The following is an 18,101-nucleotide window of genomic DNA, read 5'->3' on the forward strand; positions in this document are numbered from 1 at the left end:
CGCAAATTACTCGGACGGCGGCTCTCGTTTTGGATCCCTCTGGAGGTAGGACGGGTTTTCGCAACGTCAACCTGTTCGCTGCAAGGTCGACCACGGCACCGTACTCACACAGGAAGTCCATGCCAAGAGTGACGCCTCTCAAACAGTCATTGAGGACGACACAGTTCATGGGACAGGTCTCCCCGTACATATGTCCAAGCGCGCAGTACACCTTCCCAATGGTGTGATGAGACGCTCGCCGGCGGTTCGTATCTTCGGGCCATCCCACGACGTCATCCCTTTCCGCAGGTGGCGAGAGAGCTTCTCACTTAAAACGGAACAGTCTGTTCCGGTGTGGACGAGTGCCTTCGCGTCGTGGCCGTCGATGGTAAAATCGAGGGTATTCAACACCGTGGCAGAAGCGCCGTTCGTAAACGTCTTGTCGCTATTGTGGGAGCCCTCGTCCTTCACCCTCGGCAATATCACCTCCCGGCATTGCCGTACTTAGTTTTCTCGGCGAGGCAGGGGGAACAGGCTTTCCAGGCGGGACCTACGATGAGGCAATGCAGGGCGTTGCGGTGAAGGTGAGCGAGTACCTCATGGTGAAGCGCAGGAGATGGTGAACGGCTAAGATATTGATCGATGTCTCGAAGGCGCCGGTCGTTCGGGAGGAACCCGCGCAGCCCAAATTGTCAGTAGGGGCATTGGCGGTACACATGGTCGGCTTCCCCGCAGTGGTAGCACAACGGGCGTTGGTCGGCCGTCCTCCACTCGTCGGTCGTCCTGAACTTTGGTTGTTCCAGGCGCACGGACTGCCTTTTTTCGCGACGTCAAGAGTACTGCGGTGTTGGAGGCTCATGTCGTGGTGGCTCCGTATGCGGGTGAACAAGAGGCGGCGGTCGTCGGGCAATTGCGGCGTAGCTGAGAGGGCTCTTCAGGTGCTGCTACTGTGACGGGAGCTTCTGGCTGGAAGGCTCGCTGAACACTTTCTCGGACGACTTCGGCGATGAACAGCGATGCCGTGGGTCGGCAGCAGGCAGTAGATTCTTGAGTGCTTCACTAACAACGTCGCGAATGATCTGTCGCAGGTGTTCGGTGCCGGCACCATCGACATCAGAGTGACGTGTTTGAACAGCCAAAACCATTGATATACCGGCGAGTCGTTTATAACGAACAGCTCTGGCCGACAGCGCTCGCTCGATGTTGGTCGGCTCGGCCGGAAGCCGGCAGCCCTCGTCGGGGGGCGGCGGACAAGACCAACAAAGATTTTGCTCTTGACTTTCGTAATGAGGAAGCGCAACTCCTCCTCGGTGGCTTGCGGGTCGGCGCATGCGCACTGTCGTAGTACGTCTTCAACGAAGATGGTTACGCTTTCGTTGGGTGCTTGAGTCCGCGTCTGGAGCAGGTCCTCCGCCTTCTGTCACCGGTATTGACTCGAGAAGGTCCCCTCCAGCTTGGTAGGGTCGATGTCCCACGAAGTTCGCGAAGCCTCGTGATTCTCGCACCAGTGCCTCGCGGCGCCTTCCAGCGAGAAGTAGAGGTTCTGGAGGAGTTGCTCAGCGTTCCATCCGTTGTGGCGGGCCACGCGCTCGAAGTGTAGGATCCAGACCTCGACGTCTTCATAGAGTTCGCCATTAAAGGGCGTCGGCGATCGAGGGGCGACGGCAATGTAGTTTACGGGTGCGGCGGTTGGTTGCTCATCGTCGGCTTCGTCAGCCGGTGGGTGTTCTCCGGCAATAGCCCGAATTTTGGGGCAAACCTTGGACATGGCGGCTTCCTCGGGTCTTGGTCGTTTCTACGGACGGTCTTTTTGAGCCGGGGACTGGGTTGCGCTGCGAGGCCTCGGGGGGGTATGCTTCATGGGATGCGGTACTCGGCACCTCCACAAGAAATGTCGCGAATGAGGTTGATGAGAGGACGAAGAGTGAACTGAAAATAAAGGTTTAATCGGCGAACTTGTGCCAAACAGTTAATCGGCGATTTGGCAGCGTAACAGCAAGCGAGAGCGAGATCGACTCGACAAGGTCACAGGGAGCTCCTTATTTACCGTGCGTTATTATCTCAAGAATTGGGCAAAGAAGGTTCGACCGTCACGCGCTCGGGCCGAGAATGAACCGGAACTTTCGAGAACCAGGAAGCAGAAGTAAATCATAAAGGTTACGTCTGGAGCAAGAATAAATGCGAGTCTTCTAGAAGTCCGTGACCAAGCGTTGCTTTCTCGGCAATATCAAGTAGTCGCTCCTCTGGTTTGCCAAAAAAGATAGCCGGTTCCTTTGAACACTCGGGTTGCGCTGGTGCTGCGTTTTAAACTCGACGCCTCAGACGCTAAGCCTTGCTCTCGACTTCAATGTGTATCGACGCGAGAGAGAGAGAGATGAGACAGCAAGGAGCAACTCGCGCGCCTCTCGTATCAGAGGAAATAACTTTAATAAAAACCAGCCAGTGTCAAGACAGGCTAGGAACCTGGATTGATGAGCTCACACGGGAACCAAGGCTACACGGTACGCACTTCGCTTCGACCACACAGGGCAATGCCATATTGGGGATCGCAACCGCTGCGCCGCTACCCGGTTCTGAAACGAAGATCTGGAGTTTCGGTACACTCGGAATATTCAGTAACTCTAGAGCAGACTATTCCTTTTTGAGTGGGAAGCTCTCTCACCGCCTTCGAAAAGTGATTACACTGTGGGATGGCCCGCAGATACGGACAGCCGGCTTCCATATCATCATACCATTCGTGTGCAATCAAAGGTGAGACTTGTTCGGTGAACATCATCATTCTTCAGGACTGCTGGCAGGACCTCATACTGGGCACGGACTTTCATTGTGAATACGGTGCCGTCACCGACCTTGGAGTGAACAGCTTGAAGCAAGGAAACCTATCCCTACGATGGAAGATCGCGACACGACCTTCCGATTACCGACCACGTAAACCTGCCGCCGCTGTCGAGTGTCTCTGGGCCGGTCAGGAACGCAACAGTTATGTCTGGTGAAGCACTGTTGCAAGGGAACGTTCAACTGCTCCTATGAAAATGAATCGGCACTGCCAGAGGCGTATCGGATTTCAGGGACGGGTGAACAATGACACTTGTGCGAACTTCGAGAAAAGGGGCACAGCACTTGACAGACTTGTACACGTTACTGAGAAATAGTAAGAATTATATGTAAAATTACTGAAGACTAAATTGCAATTTATTACAATTACCCTCTTATAAAAGTAAGTGACCGTTACCCCAAAAAGTAATCCGTTAATTTTGCGGCGTTACTTTCAACAATATGTCCCTCAGTTGAGAAACAAAGGGAAGAAGGTTATTCAAGTTCTTATTGTTGCCACCTGCGTTATTGATTGGCCTTGAGTATTTTGAGCAACAGCTGACTGTTGAAAGTCTCGTCAAACATTTTGCGTTATTTCGTTCTGAAGATGTCGACTGCTACGCTGAACACCATTTGAACTGAGGCATTGGATGGGAGCGCCATATTGTGCCTCTCGAATGTTTTATGCTCTACATTGGGCTTTTTCAACGAAGCAATGGGACTGCTATTTGCCTCGAAGATAGAGCAAAGCTTGGCTGTTGCAGTTGTTGCCTGATATTCGAGAGCTTTCGTAGAGTTGGTACCAGTAAGGTGATGATTAAATAATAAATAAGGTTTGGCTCGATATTCTTCTTTCTTCGGTTCTGAACAGGTCGAGCCTCGGTTGAGACGTTGGTGAATAAGAAAAAGTTTCCAATATATAAATATAAGTAACCAAGAAAAAAACAACAGGACACTCACAACAACAATTAATTAGAACGTCGGTTAAAACAAGGGAATGTAAACGCATACTTGCCATGTGCACCTTTTTTGGTGCCGTTCAAAAACGCACGGAGCACGAACCAACTGCAGTTTACTCCGGTGTTCTCCAGATAGACGTCCGCTGACGCCACGGGCAGCGAAGGGCAGAGAAGTAAGTCGCGAAAAGGTCCCAATCACGAGTTTCAATCTCTCCTCAAGCTCAGAATATCGAGTCCACGTCAGCCACCATCATGTTTTATTTGTAAACATTTCTGCTTGAGATAAGATGCGTCCTGCTGTGGTAAAAAGAGAAAAAAAAATAGAACGCTACTACCATTTTCGAAGTGCTCGCGAAAAGCTGACTCACAAAAAGGGTAACTGAGATGCAGATAACCCGGCCGGCTGGAATTCACAAATAAAGTAGGCCAACCATACATGTTGGACCACAAAAACAATTTAAGTAGCTTTTAAAACAGGGCCAAATAAGGTGAAAGAAACAGAAAAAGTGAAAGCCGTTTACCACTCCCTGTAACGCCGAATTGGAGCGCAGCTCTTGAGGAGGAGGAGGGGAGGGTACTGAGGGCCACGTGTTCTCGGGGGGGGGGGGGGTCACGTAACCTCGGGGGTCACGTGCCCCCTCAGAGGTCACGTGACCTCTGGAGGGGGTCACGTGACTCCCCAGGTCACGTGACCCCCGGGTCACGTGACCAAAATTTTTCCGCTAGATTTAGCGGGGAAATTTTTTCCGCTAGATTTAGCGGGGAAAGTTTTCCGCTAGATTTAGCGGGGAAATTTTTTCCGCTAGATTTAGCGGGGAAATTTTTTCCGCTAGATTTAGCGGGGAAATTTTCCCGCTAGATTTAGCGGGGAAAGTTTTTCCGCTAGATTTAGCGGGGAAAGTTTTCCGCTAGATTTAGCGGGGAAATTTTTTCCGCTAGGATTTAGCGGGGAAAGTTTTCCGCTAGATTTAGCGGGAAAATTTTTTCCGCTAGATTTGACGGCGAAATTTTCCCGCTAGATTTAGCGGGGAAATTTTTCCGCTAGATTTAGCGAGGAAATTTTTTCCGCGATTTAGCGGGGAAAGTTTTCCGCTAGATTTAGCGGGAAAATTTTTTCCGCTAGATTTGACGGGGAAATTTTTCCGCTAGATTTAGCGGGGAAATTTACCCATAATGCACCGCGCGGTTACGCCGACGGCGACGGCGACGGCGACGCCGCTCAAGCCGGGAACGGGCCCCTAAGAGCTGCGCTCTAAAAAAAATACACCCTGTTTTCTAAGAGAACCTTTACATATTATCACACCTCTTTTAATGGATTTTAGGGTAGACTGAGCGTTGTTAATTCTTATCTGTGCACTTACTGCCTTGAGCTTTTCGAAGAGGCATACGATCACTTGGTGTCTTCTTCTCCCCGCCTTCGATCGCAAAGAAAAAACAAAGACACTAGAACAAACGGATATAACTTGCCCCCACCCCCCCTTTTTTTGTAGAAATGTTTATTTGGACTTTTTACATTGTTGTTACGGTCTAAAAAAATAGATTCAGGGGCTTAGTGTTGAAAAAAAAGGCTTTGGGAAACTGAAGTGTATCAAGCCTCCCTTTGCGCTGGTCACTTCGCGTGACACTATCCCCACGCTCAACATTACCAAAATAAATATGAACTTTCTTCAAAAGAGGAGAGGGGGGGGGGGGGGGAAGGCTGGTACTAAAAAAAATGTAACGGATTAAAAGGAATCTGTTACGTAAAAATTTAAGGAAATTACTTCAAAAAAACTCTAGAAAATATGTAATTATTCCCTTACTAAATTACCGATAAATCCAATGGATTACAAGTAATTTCGTTACTTGTAACGGATTACGTACAAGTCTGGCACTTGACAAAGGGCATAGCCGTGGTGTACGTCGATGAAGTACCAGAACCGCGATCGCCTACATCTCAGAAGACTTCTCTTCATTGCTGTACAAGTGGACTCCGCCTTCGGAGCTTGACAACAACCCGACCCTCCCAGCCCCAGAACGACGACTGCTGACAGATCTTCTCGCCGAGTACCGCGCATCTATCGCTACGTCATCAAGGGTGCCCCAAACAACAATTACGAAGCATCGTAGTGTGATGGAAGAAGATGCTCTGCATGTCCGTCAGTCGCCGTATTGTGTCTCCATGAAACAATGGGCAGATCGAAGTCAACAAGCGGGACCGCGAAAGACGGCTTCGTCCCACACGAAGGATTGTCTGAGTTTGAGATCATACCTTTCGAACAATTGGTACGGCACCAGCCACTTTCCAGCGTGTCATGGACACTCTGCTGGAGGGTGTGAAATGGCAGAGCTGTCTTGTCTACCTTGACGACGCTCAAGCCTTCGAAATCTCGACTGTTCACGGCGAACGGAACTTCTTAGGTAAGGTTGTAAGCAACGAACGAGTTCCTTGTTACCCCGAGAAGACATACGCAGTGGTCGAAGTTTTAGCCCCGTGGGACAAGATACTTGTGAAGGATTTCACGCAGTGGGCGCCTACTGCAGGCGTTTCGTTAGAGATTTCGCCAATATCTCTGCACCGCTCACTGATGTAACGAAAGAAATCATTAAGTTCCACTGGGCGGAAGAGCATGAGCGCGCATTCGATGAGCTGAAACAGATGCCAGACACCTCCGATCCTCGGCCATATCGACCAGCATGCCGAGATTGAAGTTCACACGGACACCAGTAATTCGGGACTTGGCACGGAACGGGTACAAATACAGGAAGGCACAAAGCGGGTCTAGGCCAACTCGTCGAAAGCCAACTCGTCGGTGGCCCATTTGTCGAATAGGCCAATTCGTCACAGGGCAACTCGTCGAAGGAAAAATTGTCGAAGAGGCCAACTGGTCGCCACTGTTTCAAAGCCACAATCTATAATTTTGTCCTGAAATTTCGAAGCAAATTCTGCACTATAGTAATGCGTAAAATCGCCGCACGGTAATAACCTCCAGTGTGCTCTTTCTTGATGAAGATAACAAATTGCAGCTTTCGCCGCTTTCACAGTGCGGTGGGAGGCGACCACTACGTCGCGCGTGTATCACTTGGCCGCGTGTTAACATACACGGTCCACCCGTTCACCCCGCTTCGCGGCGACCGTCTACGGCGGCTCATAACAGAAATGCTAACCCGCCTGGCCCATCAGTCACGCTGCTTCGCGGCGACAGTCTGCGACGGCTCATTACACAAAGTAATAAAACTAACATACAAAAGGACGATCCCGAAATGAACATTTTTCCACTTGCCTCGAGACACTGTTCTGTCTTCGCAGTCTTGTGATTTTTCTTTCCGTCTAGTAACCCAAGAAGGGGGCTGTGTCCAAACACAAAAAAAAGGTCAAAAGGTAAAAAGGAACTACGAACTTTAACCTCGGACCGTCATTCAACCCATTCGACGAATCGCCCTTTGACAGATTGCCGCTTTCGACAAGTTGCCCTTCGAATTCTCCTATTTTGAACTGGCCTATTTGACGAATGGGCCGTTCAGAAGCTGGCCGTCGACGAGTTGGCTTTCGACGAGTTGACCGGATCCCGCGAAGAACGAATGATTGCCTATCCAAGTCGGACGTTCTTCAAGGCAGAGAGCACTTACTCCACAGCGGAGAAGCAATGCCATGCGGTTGTCAGGGCAATAACCAACTTTCGTCCCTACATATTACGGCAGATCTTTCAGCGTGGTTATAGTGCACCACTCGCTCCGCCAGCTTTGCTAACCTGAAGAATCCGCCAAGTCGCCTTGCCCGATAGATCCCACGACAGCAATGATTCGACATTTTCTTGGTGTACTAGTCTGACCTCAAGCGCACGGACGCGGACTGTCTCTCAAAGGACGCCGTCTAGTCAGGTCCCGCCGGCACCGTTGACTTCGACAGGGATAGCTTCTGGGTGGAGTGAACGTTGACGATGTAGCGGCACTGGAATGAGACGACCCTGAGCTGCGCGCAGTGATTGAACATTCGGAAGCAGGAAGAAGTAGAGCTCCTCGTGCCTTCCCGGAAGCCCCGGCAAGCTTCTCCAGCCATCAAGGCATGCTTTATCAGAAGAACCTCGGCGGCAACAATTCAGCGTGGCTCTTGGTAAATCCTGCCGGTCTTCGACATGAATTCTTCGAAGCCTGCCACGACGACCTAGCAACAGTGCATCTTGGCTACAGTTGAACTCTCGCACGAATACGCGAAAAGAACTACTGGCCCAAGTTCTCAAAGACCATCCACCAGTACACAAGGTCGTGCCAGGAATGTCAACTTGGCGCTACTTTGTGTAAGCAGGTTTAAATGGACCTACTCGGGCCATTCCCCACGTCGACGCTGACTCGGAAGGCTCTGCGGCTCAACCAAACCAGAAACTGACGAACCACAGCGTACCTTCGGCAGACCAACGGTCTCACGGAGCGGCTCAAAAAGACCCTCGCCTGCACGATTTTCGTGTACCACGACGTAGAGCACAAGACATGGGACGAAGTGATGCCGCACGTCACGTTTGGTCATAACACGGCAGTTCAAGAGACCACCAGGCTGACACCATTTCAGCTGGTGCATGGCAGAAGGTGACGACGATTATCGACCCGACGCTGCCCTATAGCCGCGTTTACATGAATGCGGCTACGGCGCATCGAGTCCAATCGTCATTGGACTAAAGACGACGCGTCCCCGTTTACATGGATGCGCATGAAGTCCTGCGAGAAGATAGCGCCACGCCGTGTCACATCTGAAAATGAACGCTGTAGTTTCGGGATTTCCGGCTTTCGCTGCACCACGTGACTGGTACGTTTCCGGTGTTTGGCGTCGGACAGCAAAAGATAGCGGCCGTCTGGGTGTGCGTGATCGTTTCGAACCGCTCGTTGAAAACCGCCTCGTCTCGCAAATCCGTGCCCGTACCCCGAGGTAGAGGTGCTCCAGTGCAAAAAGGAACAAAAAAAGCTCGACACCGCGGAACGAATAGCGCCTACTTCGGGAACCCCTTCGAGATACAGAAGTAAAAATCCACAAGGACAAGACGGACGCCGCCCTCAACGACGATTTTTTGGCCGAATTGCACGCCAACACCTTGAAGAAGCGCCACAACTGGCCACCGAATGACAGCGAGCAAGAGGAGCCGCCTTCGGACCCCACCCCAGCGAAGGTGACGTGCAATAGGTGCGACACCGGGGCCCGCTCCACGGTCCAACATCTCGCGCGGCTGGCCCGGTGTCGAACCCTGAGGATCCGGCATGCAGCACCCCACGAACTGAAGCTCGCCGAACATGAAGCCGGCGTAACCGTTGTGATAATTCTTCCCCAACCTTTCCCCTTCTCCTGCACCAACATTGCTTAATAAATGCATTCTGTCTCTGCATTTGTCTCGTGTATACATGAACGTGAGTGTCCGTTTGCACGTGTTGCTGCTTTTGTCGGCGTGGAGTAATATCCGCTTACTCTTCTTCACTGCGGCACTCGTGCAGTATCAGCAGCGTTGCCGTCAAATACGGTCGGCTTACAGTCGAACGCTGCGCCACAATTTCGCTGCAATTGCAAGTTCTCTCAATGGATGGAAGCTCATGCGAGGTGAGAGCATCTAAATGAAGTCTATAGTAATAAAAAAAAAAAAGTGAAAGCCGCTTACAACTCCCTGTAACGCCGAATTGGAGCGCAGCTCTTGAGGAGGAGGGAAGGGCGCTGGGGGGGGGGTTAGACTAACCAGGGGGGGTCACGTGACCTTGGGGGGTCACGTGACCCCCAATGCCGATGATGTCATCACTGACGTCACTGATGACGTCATTACTGACGTCACTGATGACTTCGCCAGTGATGATGACGATGACGATGCGAATGTCGGTGACGTCATCAGTGACGTCGCTGACGACGTCATCAGTGATGATGACGATGACGATGCGGATGCCGGTGACGACATCAGTGACGTCACTGATGACGTCATCAGTGATGATGACGATGACGATGCGGATGTCGGTAACGTCACCGGCATCCACATCGTCATCGTCATCATCACTGATGACGTCACCGGTATCCACATCGTCATCGTCATCATCACTGATGACGTCACCGGCATCCACATCGTCATCGTCATCATCACTGATGACGTCACCGGCATCCGCATCGTCATCGTCATCATCACTGATGACGTCACCGGCATCCATATCGTCATCGTCATCATCACTGATGACGTCACCGGCATCCACATCGTCATCGTCACTGATGACGTCATCATCACTGATGTCATCATCACTGATGACGTCATCGGGGGTCACGCGACATCGGCGGGGGTCACGTGGCCTCGGGGGGGTCACGTGACCTCGAGGAGGGGGTCACGTGACCTCAGGGGAGTCACGTGACTTCGGGGGGTCACGTGACCTCGGGGGGGGGGAGGTCACGTGCCTCCCCACGAAGTCACGTGACCCCGGTGGGGGGCTCGCGCGGTGCATTGTGGGATATTTCCCATGATGCACCGCGCGGTTACGCCGACGGCGACGGCGACGGCGACGGCGACGGCGACGGCGACGCCGACGCCGCTCAAGCCGGAAACGGGCCCCTAAGAGCTGCGCTCTAAAAAGTTGTTCTTAAGCGCCGGGTGCGCTCCTATAAGCTGAAGCTTATAACTGGGATATATATTTTCCTGTGCTTGCAAGAAAAATCCGGAGGTGTTCTCTTGAATGGGAAGATATTAATTGCAACAAAACAATCATTCCAGGGGACCTATGTTTGACAAATGTTTCGTTTCTCCTAAAAGAAACGGAAGTGACGACATCGCGTCTGATTGGTTGAGTCTCGAATGACGAAAGTTCCCTGCGAAAATGTGGGCGGAGACGGCGGACCGCTCCCACCGGAAGCGACAACACTTTGACGTATCGTTTCTTCGGTGTTTCGTCTGAAAAGGGAACGAGTCTGTCGATGGTCTCTTCGAGGTAGCGAAATTGGAAACACGGCGTCTCGGAGTCAGAGCGACAGCCTTTCTATTGTTCAACTTTTTTTCCCCTCCGGAAAGGCTCAACCGGCAACACCGCGAGGTCTTTGAACTACCGGAGGAAGCTTTTCGGAGGCAGTACCGTCTCACCAAGAATGTGGTCCGTTGATTGTGCGACGAACTGCGCGAGGAGCCAGAGTTGAGGCTGCGAAGTTCGTGGACGGTGATGTCTGTGGAACAGCAAGTGTTGTGCGCACTTCGCTTTTACGCCACGGGGAGCAGACTGTGCGGGGAGCTTTAGGGCATGGTGGCGAGCGACGAGCACATAGCGAGGAATCAGGCTACAGTCGGCATCGTTGTGCGGGCTGTGTCCCTCGCTATTGTGCAGCGTCGGGGGATCCGATGCGGCTGGATTGACTTTCCCCAGACAACCGGCAAGAGGGACGACGTCGAGAGGGGCTTCCAACGGCTCGGCAGGATACCCGGCGTCATCGGTTGCGTTGACGGGACGATGATCGCCATCGTCGGCACGTCACAGAACGACCCACCGTCACGAAGGCGGCGTATTGGTGCCGCAAACAATTCTACGCTCTGAACGTGAGGGGGGTATGTACGATCACATATATGCTACGTCTCACCTTAGCATGAACTAACTAAAAAGACTGTGCAAGCGCGAACGGCTTGACTGGACCACTCGATGCACGAGCGCTCGTGCAGCCGCCGGGGCTTTATCCAAAGCAGCTAGCTCGCACTTTTAGCTATAGGTCAATGCCCGTTCTGAATGGGTTTGAAAAAGACAGTAACGCTAATACTACTAATACGGTGTGGATATGCCATTTTACAAATGAGAGTTATGAATTGTTAGCGCAACGTCCGTGTCACTTCTTTGTCTGGTCCTCGTCTTTCCGCGCTGTTTTTAATTCCGATGTTAGTACTCGTTCATCCTCTGCACAAGCTTTTGTTCGACGAAGGAAGGGAGGGTTTGCTAGCTGAAAAGCTTTCGATCTCTGTTTGTTTTCATTTGTTAAGCTTTTAAGCATTAGTCCCTATCCTGCATGATAAAGTGTAGACTCTCCTTTGAAGAAAAAACAAATTTGCCTAAACTATTACGTGGATCAAAGGTAGTGGCTATTTATCATATAATATTAATCTTTGTAACACAGACAGCGCTCTGTGTGTCCTCCTTCATTTAGTCCGTGTTTTTTTTTTTTTTTGTTTTTTTTGTTGTTTTAATACTTTAAAATTTGTAAACCACATAATTTATGGTGGTATGTTCGTCAGCATGTAGATAGTGTTTGACAGGGCCCCATGACAATGAGTGCAATCAACTGTTTGTGGATTCAGTTGAATTAATTCTACATATGTCTTATTATTGCAGGTGTGTGACGCCAACTGCCGGGTGATGAGCATCGACCTACGGTATCCTGGGTCGGTGCACAACTCCTTCGCGTGGTGCTACTCGCGGCTCCGGAGCAACCTCGAGCAAGGCCGGCTGATAGACGATGGCAGGCTCCTGCTCGGTAAGCACAGTCCATTTGCTGGTTCTGTACATGATGGCTTTGCACCACTTATTGAGGAGTTTCAGCGACGGTGTCACCGCCCAGGCGGCCGGTCGCCGAAAGAGAACGAGGGGGATAGGTTCACTGGGCGTTGGCTTTGTGTATATGCGTTGGCCGCGAACGTAGGCTTATAAACTTCGGCAGCAAGAATATTACGTGGCTCTAGTGTTTCGGTACGAGCAACAGAGGTGACACGATCTGCTACGACTAGCTACGACCAGCTACGACCACCCGCCGCAGCGATGCAGGCCATGCAGGCGTCGAAGGAGCGCAACCAGTGTACTACGCAGTCAGTCGCCGTCGCCCGACGCAGGTCGTTCGGCGTTCAGGGCTTTCCGCCCCGGGTTCTTCGCTTGTACTTGGAACCGAGTATTATTTCCTGTATTTGTGTATGTGCTCAGTGACTGGATATCGACCTCATAGAGCAGTTCTTCAAAGTCAACAGCGTCTGAAAGTTGGCGGCGGAGGGGCTTGCAGCAACGCTTTCGGTTGGTGCACGGGTGCGACGACTACACGGATAAATTTTAAGATTGCTGCTAGCAAGGTGGGCCATAGTCGCTTTATGTTGACACGATTTTAAATGTAAGTACTCCGTGAAAAGGCGAATCTATCGCGTGTCTCATCCACCTTTGTTTTTGTTATTTTTAGCACGCACGACCGACTGCTAAGCAAATGCTTCTGTACCGATCACGGAGTGAGTGTCTTCGGCCTTACATTGCGGAACGCCCAATAAAAAGTCATGTTCGTTCAGCGAGAAAACTTCCCTTTCGAGTGACCTTCTGATCGATAATTTCTCCCGTACTTAAGTGCTTTAATCCCCACGATCGATTAAGTTCGCTTCCCCAGTTAGGACATTTTTGTGCCACATGCGGCACTAATGCTTGGCACGATGTATGCCAATAATGGTATTGTGAATTGATTTACTTCCAAAGCTAACAGTGTGACAGGTGGGACCATTAAATTTGCTAAAAATGTAATGATATGGGAATTTCGTTGCATAACTAGCGTTTTACGTTTAAGATTGATAAGAAACATGCTCATGTGATGATGCATGTCTACAGCATAAGCTTTGCAGATCCAGAATTGATGTGCTATAGGCTACTGCCTCAAGATTTTTAATGGACCAAATTGGTGATTCCACGGCACTAAATATTGTGGTGAAAAACCGCCCATTGACTCGGTGAGTTTTGATCGTGACCATTGGTGTGCTGTTGGCAAATTAGATAATGGCATACCTTTTCCCTGACCATCTGGCTTTAAGGGACATTGCATCTAGATGTGCTTAAATATCTTTATTTCAAGGTTCAGTGGACCCCTCTGCATCATTCCAGGAAGGCAGTCTCAAGCCACTACAAACAGCAGTGAATACACAATGCATAATAACAGTCACCAGTGTCCAGGCGTATAGTCCGCAGAAGCCAATTTGAGCCTAAAAATGTTTTTTGTTTTGTTTAGATAGTTTGCATTTGGTGTATAATCCGCAGGGCCCGATTTCTGCGCCCAGTGCATAGTCCGCCAAGCCGGTGCGTTGCGTCTTCGTGCTTTTTTTCCTGGGTGGCATTTTCTTCAGAATTTCTTTGGCGAACGCTATTGAGCCTGAAGAACTGCTCTTGAGGCCCATATCGAGCCACTGAGCACACACAAGCACAGAAAATAACACTCGGTGCCAAGTAGAAACGAAGCACCTGGGCGGAAAGCCGTGAATGCCAAACGAGTAGCGTTGGGTGACGGCGACTGACTGCGTTGCGCCCCTTTTACGCGTGCATCGCTGCTGGGGGTGGTCGTGGCTAGTCGTAGTGAGATGATCTTCACTTCGAGCAAGAAATCTTGCCATACCATAGTCAAGATATGTGTGCAAGTCTTCGACGATATGGGCTCTCTCACGTTGGTGCAGTTGTCATCAAGAAAGGTACCTATCAACAATGTTGCGTGTTTGAGGCTGGAACTATGACGACTTATCTAAACCTAAATTTATCGGTCTGCGGCTACGAACATTTTTGTTGACGTTGCTTAGATGATGTGACCGTTCAGGCCTCGCATTAAATGGTGTTGCGAACTCTTCGGTTGTATATAAAAACCTATTTTTGCCCTAATAAAATACATTTTCAAAAGGACACGTGTCTTTTGCTGATACGTGTCTTCCAATTTACAATGCAGAGGCAAACAGAAAATCAACTGCGTACATCTACCACCTAGCATAAGCACCTTTTGCCATTCATTCTTGAGCACACTAAAATATCAGCTTAGATTGCTCTTGATTTAGAAGCTTTGCCCTGTTCTGTAAAAAAAAAAAAAAAAGTTAAAAAGCTTTACCTTCGTTCTACTTCTCGCATTTAAAACAGACTTGTTTGTCAGCAGATATCACCATGGCACATACAACTCGAATGACCAATGAGACTATTGCTATTACAATAAAGCTTTCCACAAGAGCCAAACGAGGCTTGTAGGGGTGCACAAGCACATCGAAATGAGATTGGCGCTTCCGGGGCTTGTTTACATTATGCGTAAAAACAGGACGATCGGTGACCAGCTGATCGCAATATAACACCAAGGATACCAATGTTTCGATACATAGAACGCAAGACAAAGACCTCAATCGTCCCTTGTATGCTGCAGTTGTCATACTTTCCATCCAACCGCTTTTTAGCACAATTAACTGGAACAACCGAAGAGTTCGCAACACCTTTTAATGCGAGGCCTGAATGGCTACAGTCAACAAAAATGTTTGTAGCCACAGACCGATAATTTTAGTTTTAGATAAAGTATGCTTCATAGTTTCAACACGCGAACATTGTTGATAAGTACCTTCTTTGGACCCGCGTACATTCGTTTCAACTTGATGACAGCTGCACCAGCGTGAGAGCTCACGTCGAACACTTGCACACATATCTTGACTATGGCAAGATTTCTTGCCTTCGACTGACTAGAACACTTGATTTGTAGCATCACGGTAGGTCTTCGTTGAAATGATGATCGTCTCGCACACGGCAACAAACAGAGAACGACACGCTTTGTTTTATTTATACGCTACCGCTCTACGGGCGTCGCAAATCTATCCCCCTCTTGTCCGCCATATTGGATTGATCGGAGCGCCCCTATATTCGCTGAAACTCCTCAATAAGCTACAATATCACATATACTGCTCCGAACTTGGATAACTGGAATGCACTCTGACCATACCTGTGACACGTCTCCTTGGAAACACTCTGACGCAGCTGTCAACTACAGGGGGGAAAGGTTGCAAACAGCAGTTTGACCTGCTTAGTTGTCAACAATTTTAAAGGAATACTACAACGAAATTTTGGTGCTTATTTTTTGGTCTATACGTGTTCAAAAGAGCAGTATCACATCGGACATATCCATATCTTGTTAAAAAAGGCATTTAAAAAAAATTTAGGCGATTAGCCAAGAGTATTTTCTTGATGTCGCTGAAGCCGTTTGTAATGCCCGTCTAGGAACCTTGACAGGTAGTGATGATAACTGCCTTACCAAGAACTATACATGCTTTGAACCTGACGTCATCCCGACAGCTCTACGGCCAGCAGAGGAGAAAAGGGGAGGGAGGAAGTCCACACTCAACGGGACTCTCTTTTGTGTGTCCCAAGATGATAGAAATTAACCCGTCACACAAAAATCAAACAAAAGTAGCTTTGGGGTTAGTTGCTGTGGCCCGATCGCTGGCGTGCTTCGACCGCTTTAATTGCTGGAACAACTAGGGCATCCTGACGACGTCTGCCTCGCCACAGCTTTGCTCATCCCGAGATAAACTACATCACGATGGCACCGGATGTGACGTGCTCTCATCTGGCTGCTCTCCGAGCGCTTGCCAGTGAGGGCTGTTTATAACAAAAAACACAGCCATCAGGCTCAAAATACAAGTGTGCAATTGTATTTACGGGTATTGTGTATCATATTCAGCCTATTTCTGAACACGACGGGTATATTACAACTGTCGTTGAAGTTTCCTTTTTAAAGAGAACAGCGTTAATATCATACATTTCCTTCTCTGACTCTGCAGGTGACAGCGGCTATGCCTTGGAGCCTAGGCTATCACCCCTGTCCCTGGATTCCACGCGAGCTCCACCGCTTTAGGCCGGTAAAATAAGGCACATTCTTCAATAAGGTCCGTTGTGGAGCGCTACATTGGGCTGTTGAAAAGCAGATTCCAGTGTCTGAAAAGGCACCGGACTCTGTATTATCATCCAACAACAGCCACCGTCATTATATCGGCGTGTGCAGTGCTCCACAATATCTGCCTTTCATCGAGGGAGCCAGAACCGGAGCCAGACTGTGACCCTGACGAGCCAGGGTTGAAGTCTGGGCCGAGCTCGGAGGGGTCAGTGGCGGATGACGAGAGGCTGGCTCCTGCCCACCCTCGGGTCACCCTCTCAGACATGGGCAGGGCTTTGAGGCAGCGCCTTGTTGCCCAGTTCCGAACCCACCACAGCCGTGCCTCCCCGGAGCCCCACGCAAGCCACGATGGCAGTCGCGCCCACCAGAGACACCACCAGCGCCAAGGAGTCCGTCGCCACGACGAAGGTCCCACTCATCAGGGACACCAGCGGCGACAGTGAGCCCCTCATCGTCCTCGCCACGGCGGCACTCCCGCACACCAGGGACGTCACCGGCGACGGCGAACCCCTCGTCGTCTTCACCTCGACTGACGCCCTCGCCACCAGAGACGCCTCCCCGCCCCCTTGGCAGTATGTGCTTCACTTGTTGCTCCACAGTCATGGCCGTCCATAAGCTCCACAGTGTCAACTCCAACGCTTTGCGCAGTTCATCGCACAACCACCGTGTTACCTTTACAGACATGTAGAACTGTCTCCGAAAAGCTATTCGGTGCATCACGATGATGTTGATAGAGCCTTTTTTTTAATTTGCAAGCAGGGTGCATAAAATGCGTGGGACAATAACAGAAGGTTTTGTAGGGTTATTTAGCTAGCCACCGGAGCATCTGGCTCGCCCTTGCAAGAAACGGAGAACTCAATGAGGCTACTGGTGAGACCCGTTTTGCTTCTTTTACTGCAATATATTGTTTTATAGGGTTTGGACATCGATTCATTTTCTCGACGCTTCCATTGCCCTGCTCCATTTTACAATCTATTATGGCTACCACAGAGCCAGGTGTACTACTCGATAATCACATATTGGATTTGTGTCAGTTTGAATGTATAAAGAAGACAACAAGCAGTTTGTCTTTGAATGTGTTCTTTTTTTATATAACAATGCCGTAACGTAAAAAATAAACATGTTTCAAAACACAGGTTGCAATACTTTCTTTTAAGTGAAATTGAGCATGGACTCGTAAACACCATATAAATTCTTTGTCATTATCCAGGATATATCACAGACATTATTTCACACTTCACTTAATTCAGCACACTGCCATTTCGTTTGTGTTTGTCACACATGGAAGCATGACAGATTCCATAGTAGAGGCATGTTGAGATCAACAATGATATAAGAAAACAAACAAACAAAAAACACAGGGACACAGACGAAGGAAACAGGACAAGATGCACTCTCAACTGAAGTTTATTGAAAATTCAACATCAGAGGAGAGAGCACACGGTCCTGTTTCCCTTCGGCTGCGTCCCTGTGTTTTTTTTTTTTTTTGTTTTTTTTTCAGTGCTTTTTCTGTTTGCAATGAACGAACCGGCCCAAATCTTCACTTTATTGCGATAAAAGAAAAGTGGCGAACTCGGAGGCCAGTTTCAGGCGGGTGCCAAGTTGTGGCTAGAGTGCAGATCTCTTGGTTTAAAATAAAAAAAACCCGGGAGCGCCCAGGGCCGAGTCCTTGACCACCAGCGTCAAAACACGTGAGTATGATGACGCCAGCGAGCGCAGGCGTGCGCCTCCGCCCCCTGTTTGCC

The 18,101-nt window shown here is 49.8% G+C and overlaps 1 pseudogene; it reads left to right on the top strand.

Moving 5' to 3' along the window:
- The first annotated feature begins 16,348 nt into the window (after positions 1-16,348).
- Positions 16,349-16,889, top strand: LOC115322609 (annotated as a pseudogene).
- The last annotated feature ends 1,212 nt before the right edge of the window (positions 16,890-18,101 follow it).

This window comes from Ixodes scapularis, unplaced genomic scaffold (genome assembly GCF_016920785.2).
Source record: "Ixodes scapularis isolate PalLabHiFi unplaced genomic scaffold, ASM1692078v2 ptg000556l_1___fragment_2___debris__unscaffolded, whole genome shotgun sequence".
NCBI lineage: Eukaryota > Metazoa > Arthropoda > Arachnida > Ixodida > Ixodidae > Ixodes > Ixodes scapularis.